Genomic DNA, 10000 nt, shown 5'->3' on the forward strand with positions numbered 1-10000 from the left:
GCAAATTGTTTTGAATGTCAACAACTCGGACACAGAGATGCGTGCCATCATCACTCTTGCCTAAAAATAAATTAATGTTGGTGGTATTCGGGAAAGATACAGAAAGGATGGAGTCTTTTCTTAAGAAATCGTGGTATTCAGTGGGGGCAATAACAGCAAGGATAGAAGTTGTGATCATAGGGTAGTTAAAAGTAATGATAGTGGTTTTAAAATAACCATTGAAAAAAAAAACGAAATTTGGGGGGAAAATGCTGAAACAGTGATAATTCATTGGCACTGTTCTTAGAAATAATTATGAACAAGGTATTAGGTTGTCCCGGGTCATTAGCCTTAGGTGATTATCTCTCGTTCGACTCATGGGGGTGAACTAATATGTTCTGCTCAAGGTTTTTCAGTAGGATCAGAACCCTTTTTTAGGATCTTGTATGCGGGAAGGGGATTGGTGGATTTCCTCATAACCTTCATCTTTTTTTTCCTTTTTCATCTGTCAAGAACTATAGTTTTAAGCATTGATGACCTGCTTGTGATTGTTTAAGTGTGTGTGTGTGTGTGTGTGTGTGTGTGTGTGTGTGTGTGTGTGTGTGTGTGTGTGTGTGTGTGTGTGTGTGTGTGGGGGGTGTGTGTGTGTGTGTGTGTGTGTGTGTGTGTGTGTGTGTGTGTGTGTGTGTGTGTGTGTGTGTGTGTGTGTGTGTGTGTGTGTGTGTGTGTGTGTATGTGTGTGTGTGTGTGTGTGTGTGTGTGTGTGTGTGTGCGTGTGTGTGTGTGTGTGTGTGTGTGTGTGTGTGTGTGTGTGTGCGTGTGTGTGTGTGTGTGTGTGTGTGTGTTGTGTGTGTGTGTGTGTGTGTGTGTGTGTGTGTGTGTGTGTGTGTGTGTGTGTGTGTGTGTGTGTGTGTGTGTGTGTGTGTGTGTGTGGGGTAAACGGATAATTGAACAGGAAGCGCGAAAAGGGGAGTATTGAAAAATTCCTCTGTCGATATACTGACAGCCCTGAATTTTTGTTTTTTATCAATTTATCGGGTTTTTCTTGGTTATTCATGATGTAATGCAGACTTGACGCTCTACGAACTGCTTTAAGAATACGAAATCGTTTTTATTTATTACGTGAAGGAAATATATTACTGTTGAATAATATATATATTTTTATTTTCCCTTTCCCCAAACGGGGATATATGTCAAGGCCGAGCTGGAATCCCACCCTTTGAACGGGGGTGACTTTGTGAAAAGAACTCTACTGTCTACATTGTAATGTTGTTGGGAAGTGATTTTTAAAAGGAAAAAAATAAAAATGAAAAAGTGACAAAAAAAGGAAGGGGGTTATGAAATGATATTGATATTTTCTTTTTTTTTTTTATTTTATTCTTAACTTTTGCAAAAAAAAAAAAAAAAAAAAAAAAAAAAAATAGTTAAAGGTCATATTTTTTCCCCGAACCCCAATTTCCTACATTACATCTATGCCATTCCGTATACAGAGAGAGGGGACAATCAAAGGATGCATCTGCAAAAAAAAATCAAAATATGGGGAAAATCCTTACGCTATCCTGCCCTCCTTTCTCCTACTCCTCACCCCTTTCTATAACCACACTCTCTGTTTTTTATAACCCTTCCTGTCCTTTTTTTTTCCTTTTTCTTTCTATCTTCTTTCCCCCCCAATGCTCCCCTTTTCCCTTGCAGATTCCCCTTTTTCCCCCGGAACCCTCTAAAAATGCCAAAAATAGTCCCCCTAAAACCCAAATTTTCCCTTTTTTCTAAAATTTTCTTTTTCCCCTTTTATTCTAACCCAACCCCTCCCCCCTCTCCCCCTTCCCCTTTAACCCTTCCCCCCCCCCTTCCTTCCACCCCCCCCTCTCCCTTCCTTTACCCCTCCTCCCCCCTTCCTTCCCTTCCCCCTCCCCCCCCTTTCCCCCCCCCCTTCTTCCTTCAACCCCTCCCCTCCCTCCCCTTCCTTCCCCCCCTTTCTGTTCGTGCCATCCTATCCATCTGCGGAAAAAGTATTTTTGCCGTCCTTCAGGTAAACCCCTCTTGTTGTGCGCATTTTGAGGGAAAAACAATGTGGAAAATCTAATTATGAGGATTTATTTTTTATTTATCTTTTTTTAATTGGATTCGATCAAGATATTTTGAATTGGATTATTGAGATTAGTCTTGGATTACCATTATGGCGTAAAATATTTTAAAAGAGAAATTTATTTGTTTAACTTTTCTGTCCCAAAAGGCTCTAAAAGGGGTTGTATTTATGAAAAAAAAAAAACTAAAGGTTATCTTTTGGTTTTTGTCAAGCCCTTAAAAGGTCTAGAATTGGTACAAACACGGTTTTAAATTTTTAAATATTGGTGCCCCCAAATTTTTTCCCCCCCTCCCCTTCCTTCGACTTCCTCCCCCCCCTCCCCCTTTTTCCTTAAACCCCCCCCTCTTCCTTCAACCCCCCCCCTCCCCCTTCTTCTTTAAACCCCCCCTTCCCCCCTTCCTTCAATCCCTCCCCCCCCCTTTTTCCCTTTTAACCCCCCCCCTTCCCCCCCCACCCCCCCCCCCACTTCTTCCTTCCCCCCCCCCCCCCTTTTCTTCCTTTAACCCCCCCCCCTCCCCCTTCTTCCTTCAACCCCCCCCCTCCCCCTTCCCTTCAACCCCTCCCCCCCCCTTCTTCTTCCTTTTCCCCCCCTTCCCCCTTCTTCCTTAACCCCCCCCCCTCCCCCTTCTTCCTTCAATCCCTCCCCCCCCCCCTTTTTCCCCCTTCAATCCCTCCCCTTCCCCCTCTTCCCCTTAACCCTTCCCCTCCCCCTTCTTCCCCCAATCCCCCCCTCTTTTCAACCCCCCCCCTCCCCCTTCTTCCTTCAACCCTCCCCCCCTTCTTTTTTCAACCCCCCCCCCCCCCTTCTTTTAACCCCCCCCCCCTCCCCCTTCTTCCTTCCCCCCCCCCCCCCTTTCCCTTCAACCCCCCCCCCCCCCTTCTTCCTTAAACCCCCCCCCCCCTCCCCCTTCTTCCTTCAACCCCTCCCCCCCCCCTTATTCCTTCAACCCCCCCCCCCCCCCCCTTTTCCCCCAACCCTTCCCCCCCCCCCTTCTTCCTTCAACCCCCCCCCCCTCCCCCCCTTTTCCTTCAATCCCCCCCCCCTTCCTTCCCCCCCCCCTCCCCCACTTCTTCCTTCAACCCTTCCCTCCCCCTTCCTCCTTAAACCCCCCCCCCTCCCCCTTCTTCCTTCAACCCCCCCCTCCCCCTTTTTCCCCAACCCCCCCCTCCCCCTTCTTCCTTCAATCCCTTCCCCCTTCCTTCAACCCCCTCCCCCCTTTTTCCCCAAACCCCTCCCCCCCCCCTTCTTCCTTCAACCCCCCCCCCTCCCCCTTCTTCCTTCAACCCCTCCCCTCCCCCCCTTTTCCTTCAATCCCCCCTCTTCCTTCAACCCCACCCCCCCCCCCTTCTTCTTTCACCCCCCCCCCCCCCTTTTTTAAAACCCCCCCTCCCCCTTCTTCCTTCAACCCCCCCCCCCCCCCTTTTCCCCTTCCCCCTCCCCCCCCCCTTCTTCCTTAATCCCTCCCCCCTTCCTTCCCCCACCCCCCCCCCCCCTTCTTCCTTCAATCCCCCCCCCCCCCTTCTTCCTTCAACCCCCCCCATCCCCCCTTTTCCTTCAACCCCCCCCCCCCTTTTCCCTTTCCCCCCCCCTCCCCCTTCTTCCTTCAACCCCTCCCCCTCCCCCTTCTTCCTTCAATCCCTCCCCCCTTCCTTCAACCCCCCCCCTCCACCTTCTTCCTTCCCCTCCCCCCCCCCCTTTTCCTTCAACCCCCCCCCCCCCCTCTTTTCCTTCAACCCCCCCCCTCCCCCTTCTTCCTTCAATCCCCCCCCCCCCCCTTCTTCCTTCCCCCTCCCCCCCCCCCCTTTTTCCCCTTAAACCCCCCCCCCCTCCCCCTTCTTCCTTCAACCCCCCCCCCCCCTTCTTCCTTCCCTCTCCCCTCCCCCCCCTTCCTTTAACCCTTCCCTCCACCTTCTTCCTTCCCCTCCCCCTCCCCCTTTTTCCCTTTAAAACCCCCCCCCCCCCCCCCTTCTTTTCAACCCCTCCCCCCCCCTTCTTCCTTCCCCCTCCCCCCCCCTTCTTCCTTCAACCTTCCCCTCCCCCTTCTTCCTTCAACCCCCCCCCTCCCCCTTTTTCCTTCAACCCCTCCCCTCCCCTTCTTCCTTCAACCCCTCCCCCCCCCTTCTCCCTTCAACCCCCCCCCCTCCCCCCCCCTTCAACCCCTCCCTCCCCCCTTCCCCAACCCTCCCCCCCCCCCCCTTCTTCCTTCAACCCTTCCCCCCCCCCCCTTTTCCCAACCCCTCCCCCTACCCCCTTCTTCCATCAATCCCCCCCCCCTTTTCCCTTTAACCCCACCCCCCCCCCCCCTTTTCCTTCAACCCCCCCCCCCCCCCCCCTTTTCCTTCAACCCCTCCCCCCCCCTTCTTCCTTCAACCCCCCCCCCCCCCTTCTTCCTTCTCCCCCCCCCTCCCCCCTTCTTCCTTCAATCCCTCCCCCCCCCTTCTTCCTTCAACCCCTCCCCCCCCTTTTCCTTCAATCCCTCCCCCTCTTTCCTTAACCCCCCCCCCCCCCTTCTTCCTTCAATCCCTCCCTCCCCCTTCTTCCTTCAACCCCTCCCCCCCCCCCTTTTCCCTTCCCCCCCCCCCCCCCCCCTTCTTCCTTCAACCCCCCCCTCCCCCCTTTTCCTTAACCCTCCCCCCCCCCCCTTCTTCCTTCAACCCCCCCCCCCCCCCCTTCCCTTAACCCCCCCCCTCCCCCTTCTTCCTTGAACCCCCCCCCCCCCCTTCTTCCTTCAATCCCTCCCCCCCCCTTCTTCCTTGCCCCCCCTCCCCCTTTTCCTTCAATCCCTCCCCTCTTCCTTCAACCCCCCCCCCCCCCTTTTTCCCTTTAAAAACCCTCCCCCCCCCCCTTCTTCCTTCAACCCTCCCCCCCCCTTCTTCCCAATCCCTCCCCCCCCCCTTCTTTCTTCAACCCCCCCCCCCCCCTCCTTCCCTCAACCCCCTCCCCCCTCCCCCCTTCCCTTTTTTGTCCCTTTCGTCCATAAAATCTGATTTTGGTAAACAGGGGTGTACATCCAGAAGCTGTAAGGTATAAAATGATACAGCTGTATATAAATATGAACCGATTTATCTATTTGAGTTGTTAAATGGATATAAATGGGTGAATATTAATATTAAATGTTCATACATATCAAACAAACGGTTGTTTATAACAATTTATATGATAAAGAAAATGTCTTTCATCCCCTGAACAATTATTTAAGTAGCTAATTTGTCATGTTTTTTGCCACACCATTAGGCAATAGCTGCGCTAAACCATAACATAACAAATAAGAACAAAAAAACTCAAAAACGAATTACAAATAGAGTCTGTGCAATATCCGATCGGTAGTCGTATGCAATATCCCCCTCCTCATATATGACATTAAAATTTATACTACAATTATCAGTTTTTTTAAAAATTTAACGGACGCCAGAAATAAAATATAATTACGAAGACCCGCTATTATAAAAGCCATTATGAAAAAAAAATATTGCCGAAATATACAGAATATCGGTCACCTCAATTATAAATATAAGTTCAAAATATAAAAAGTTAAAAAAATTCCCCGACTATCAACATTTTTTTTTAAAAAAAAGCATTTTAACAGATGGTTGATGATGGTAAAAACTAACAATAATGATAATGATAATGAAAGTGATGTGATCATAATGAAGTAATAAAATAATAACGACAAACAGAACATGGACAAATTAACAATACCAATAATAAAAAAGGGAAAACAAAAATACAAGGAATGGCAATACCATGAAACTACGAGAGAGAGAGAGAGAGAGAGAGAGAGAGAGAGAGAGAGAGAGAGAAAGAGAAAGAGAGAGAAAGAGAAAAAAAAAAAACGTCTGAATGTAAAAAAAAAAAACAAAAAAATTTATTCATTTTCATTGCTCTTAAGCCTTTGGTTAATAAACTATTAATCCCAAACTTCTGAACAAAAACCAAATTCTTGTGCCGTTGGTACCCCCTTACGGACTCGAACCCTGCCCCCCAGGTACGCCCGAATGGGGGTCCTTAACTATCTATCTGAAGGATTTGCAGTTAGGGCTTAATGCCCCCAAAACTATTTATTCGCTCTCGGTTGGCAGCAAGATTTTATACAATTTTTTTCCCCCTTCCCCTCCACCCTCTCTCCCCCTTCCTTCGACCTCTCCCCCCCCCCCTCCTTTCTTCGCCTTCCCCCCCTCCCCCCCTTCCCTCCCCCCCCCCCCCCCCCCTTTCCTTCAACCCCCTTCCTCCCCCCCCCTTTCCCCCCCCTTCCCCCCTTTTTCAACACCTTCCCTCCCCCCAAACCCTTTCCCCCCTTTCCCCCCAACCCCCCCCCCTTCCCCCCTTTCCCCCCCTCCACTCCCCCCCTTTTCCTTCAACCTCTTACCCTCCCGCCTCCTCCATCCCCCTTCCCTCAACCCCCCCCCTCCCCCCCCCCTTCAACCCTTTTTCCACCGAGTCAGTCGCTTTCCGAGGGATTCACATTACATACTAAATCGTTACAGCGGGGGAAGTGGAATGATACTAATGAAGTGAGATTTAGAAATAATGAAAGACTATAATGACAGTAAATTATCTTACTGATATTTAAATTTCCGTTATTGTTATGATTGTGGTTATCATTACAGTCTTCATCACGATTAACATTGAGATAATTGTGTCCTGTTAGCATAAATTACACAGCTGGCATAAGGTCAAGGTCACTAAAATCATCGGTCTAGGATTTTATATGCTAGTACTAGAAGGGATTGCAATAATTTCTTAGTAAAATTTTCATATTTGTAATAATATGGATGGAACAATCATTGAGGAAATGGTCAATTCAATTTTTTATTGTTTAATCGAATGGTTTGGTCAATGCCCTGTGAAGGATAATTAAACCTGGATGATTAAACCTATCATAAAAAATCTAAACAGGTGGAACTAATGAAAAAGTTTTGGGTTTATTTTTCATTAAAACTCACAACTCATGCGTACTTTTGGCGCGAAAGTTTTGTTTATGCGGCATTTTCCCGCGCTTTGTGCTTTGTCAATGTCACCTTACTTCTTTCTTATGAAAAGAAGGAAGAAGAAGAAAAAGATGAAGATGAAGAAGAAAAAGAAAAAGAAATGAAAAAGAAATAGAAAAGAATAAGAAAAATAGCGAGATATAACTTTCTTAATATTCTACATTCCACAGAAGAATGCAGTACTGCGTTACCAGAAATACAATTTGCATCATAGTCACGATTACTGCTGAAAAGTATATTTGCTTTCCTTGTCAGCATTTTCCGCCCCCACTGCCTGGAGAAACGACTTACTCTCCCGCCGTTTACGCAATGTGCAATTCCTTCCAAGAATCATCTGAATTAAAGGACGTACTCATCCTGATAACTTGATTCTGTTCCCTCACATCCCCGTTGCCTCTTACACCTTCCTACGGTGACCAGATACCCCGAAAAACAACAACAACAAAAAAACGCATATAGCCACATCTCGTTATTCCCTGCGTTTTCACCACTTAAAGCGTTTTTCCTGTTGAAGCAGGAAACGAAGAACGGTTCTAATTATCCGATAGAGATCGAAAAGGGAAATAAAAAAAAAGAAAACAAAAAAAAAAGAGAAAGGGGGAAAAAAGGGAGGGAAAAAGGGAAAAAAAAAAAGGACAAAAAAAAGGAAAAGAGAGGGGAGAGAGAGAGAGAGAGAGAGAGAGAGAGAGAGAGAGAGAGAGAGAGAGAGAGAGAGAGAGAGAGAGAGAAAGAGAAAGAGAGATAAAGATAGACAGATAGATGAATAGATAGATATACAGATATATATATATATATATATATATATATATATATATATATATATATAGAGAGAGAGAGAGAGAGAGAGAGAGAGAGAGAAAGAAAGAATTTCTGCTTCACGCCAACGTAAAGGTGAGCTCTATCTCTATCTGCTTAGCCAGTTACAGGAAAGGAATGTGGTCTCAAATAATAGAAAACGAGTTTGTTGTTTGCATAACATTCGTGCATTTCATGATTCTGGTGATATAAAAGTTCTCTTTATTTCATGTGCATTGGACGTATCCTATATTTGTGGGTTCCGAATTGCTTTTCCCCTCTCTTTTTCAACTAATTTGTTTTCCCTCTACCCCCCCCCCCTCTCTCTCTCCTTTTCTGTCTCTGTCTCTCTGTCTGTCTGTCTGTCTGCCTGTCTCTCTCTCTCTCTCTCTCTCTCTCTCTCTCTCTCTCTCTCTCTCTCTCTCTCTCTCTCTCTCTCTCTCTCCTCCCCCTCCCCCCCCCTCCCTCCCGCTATCCCTTTTCCGCTCTCATTTACTCATAACGAACAAACCACCTCTTCCGCACACAAGCAATGAGGCAGTCATGTAGTTTGCTTTTAGATGCGAAGAGTTGTATGGCAGTGAGGACTCAACCCCTTCCCCTCCCACCTCCTTCGTTTAATCTCTCCCCTTCCCTCCCCCTTCCGAATTCTTTCAACCCCCCCCCTCTCTCTCCCTTCCTTCAATCCCCCCCCTATTCCCCCCTTCCTTCAACCCCTCTCTCTCTTCCTTAAACCCCCCCCTTCCCCTCCCCCCCCCCCCTCCCCCCACCCCTTCCTTCAACTCCTCCCCCTCCCTTCCCCCCTCTCCCCCCCCCTTCCTTTACCCCCTCCCTCCCTCCCTTCCTTCCCCCTCCCCTCCCCCCCCCTTCCTTCAACCCCCCCCCTCCCTCCCCTTCCTTCCCCCCCCCTCCCCCCTTCCTTAAAAACCCCCCCTCTCCCTCCCCCTCTTTCAACCCCTCCCTCCCCCCTCCCCCTCCTTCAACCCCTCCCCCCCCTCCCCTTTCCTTCCCCCCTCCCCCCCCCCCCCTCCCCCCCCTTCCTTCAACCCCCCCCCCCCCTCCCCTTCCTTCAACCCCCCCCCTCCCCCCCTTCCTTCAACCCCCCCCCTCCCCTTCCTTCAACCCCTACCCTTCCCCCCCCCTTTCCCTTTAACCCCCCCCCTCACCCCCCCCCCTTCCTTCAACCCCCCCCCCCTTCCCCCTTCCTTAACCCCCCCCCTCCCCCCCCTTCCTTAACCCCCCCCCTCCTCCCCTTCCCAACCCCCCCCCCTCCCCCCCCTCCCTCCCCTTCCTTAACCCCTCCCCCTCCCTCCCTCTTCCTTCCCCCTCCCCCCCCTCCCCTTCCTTCCCCAACCCCCCCCCTCCCCCCCTTCCTTAACCCCCCCCCTCCCCCCCCTTCCTTCAACCCCCCCCTCCCTCCCCCTTCCTTTTAAACCCCCCCCCTCCCCCCCCTTCCTTCAACCCTCCCCTCCCTCCCTTCCTTAAACCCCCCCCCCTCCCCCCCCCTTCCTTCAACCCCCCCCCCCCCTCCCCTTCCTTCAACCCCTCCCCCTCCCCCCCTTCCTTCAACCCCTCCCCCCCCCCCCTTCCTTCAACCCCCCCCCTTCCTTCCCCAAACCCCCCCCCCCCCCCCCCCCTTCCTTAAACCCCCCCCCCCCCTTTTCCCTTTCCCCCCCCCCCCTCCTCCCCTTCCTTAACCCCCCCCCTCCCCCCAAAACCCCCCCCCCCTTTCCCTTTAACCCCCTCCCCCTCCCTCCCCTTCCTTCAACCCCTCCCCCTTCCCCCAACCCCCCCCCCTTTCCCTTTCCCCCCCCCTCCCCCCCCTTCCTTCAACCCCCCCCCTCCCTCCCCCTTCCTTCCCCCTCCCCCTCCCCCCCCCTTCCCCTTTAACCCCCCCCCTTCCTTCCCCCCTCCCCCCCCCCCCCCTTCCCCTTTAACCCTCCCCTTCCCCCCCCTCCCTTCAACCCCCCCCCCTCCCCCCCCTTCCTTCAACCCCCCCCTCCCTTCAACCCCCCCCCTCCCCCCCCCTTCCTTCAACCCCCCCCCCTCCCTCCCCTTCCTTCAACCCCCCCCCTTCCTTCAACCCCTCCCCCCCCCTCCCCCTTCCTTCAACCCCTACCTACCCATCCCCCCCTCCCTTCAACCCCCCGC

This window comes from Penaeus vannamei, chromosome 39 (genome assembly GCF_042767895.1).
Source record: "Penaeus vannamei isolate JL-2024 chromosome 39, ASM4276789v1, whole genome shotgun sequence".
NCBI classification, from domain to species: Eukaryota; Metazoa; Arthropoda; class Malacostraca; order Decapoda; family Penaeidae; genus Penaeus; species Penaeus vannamei.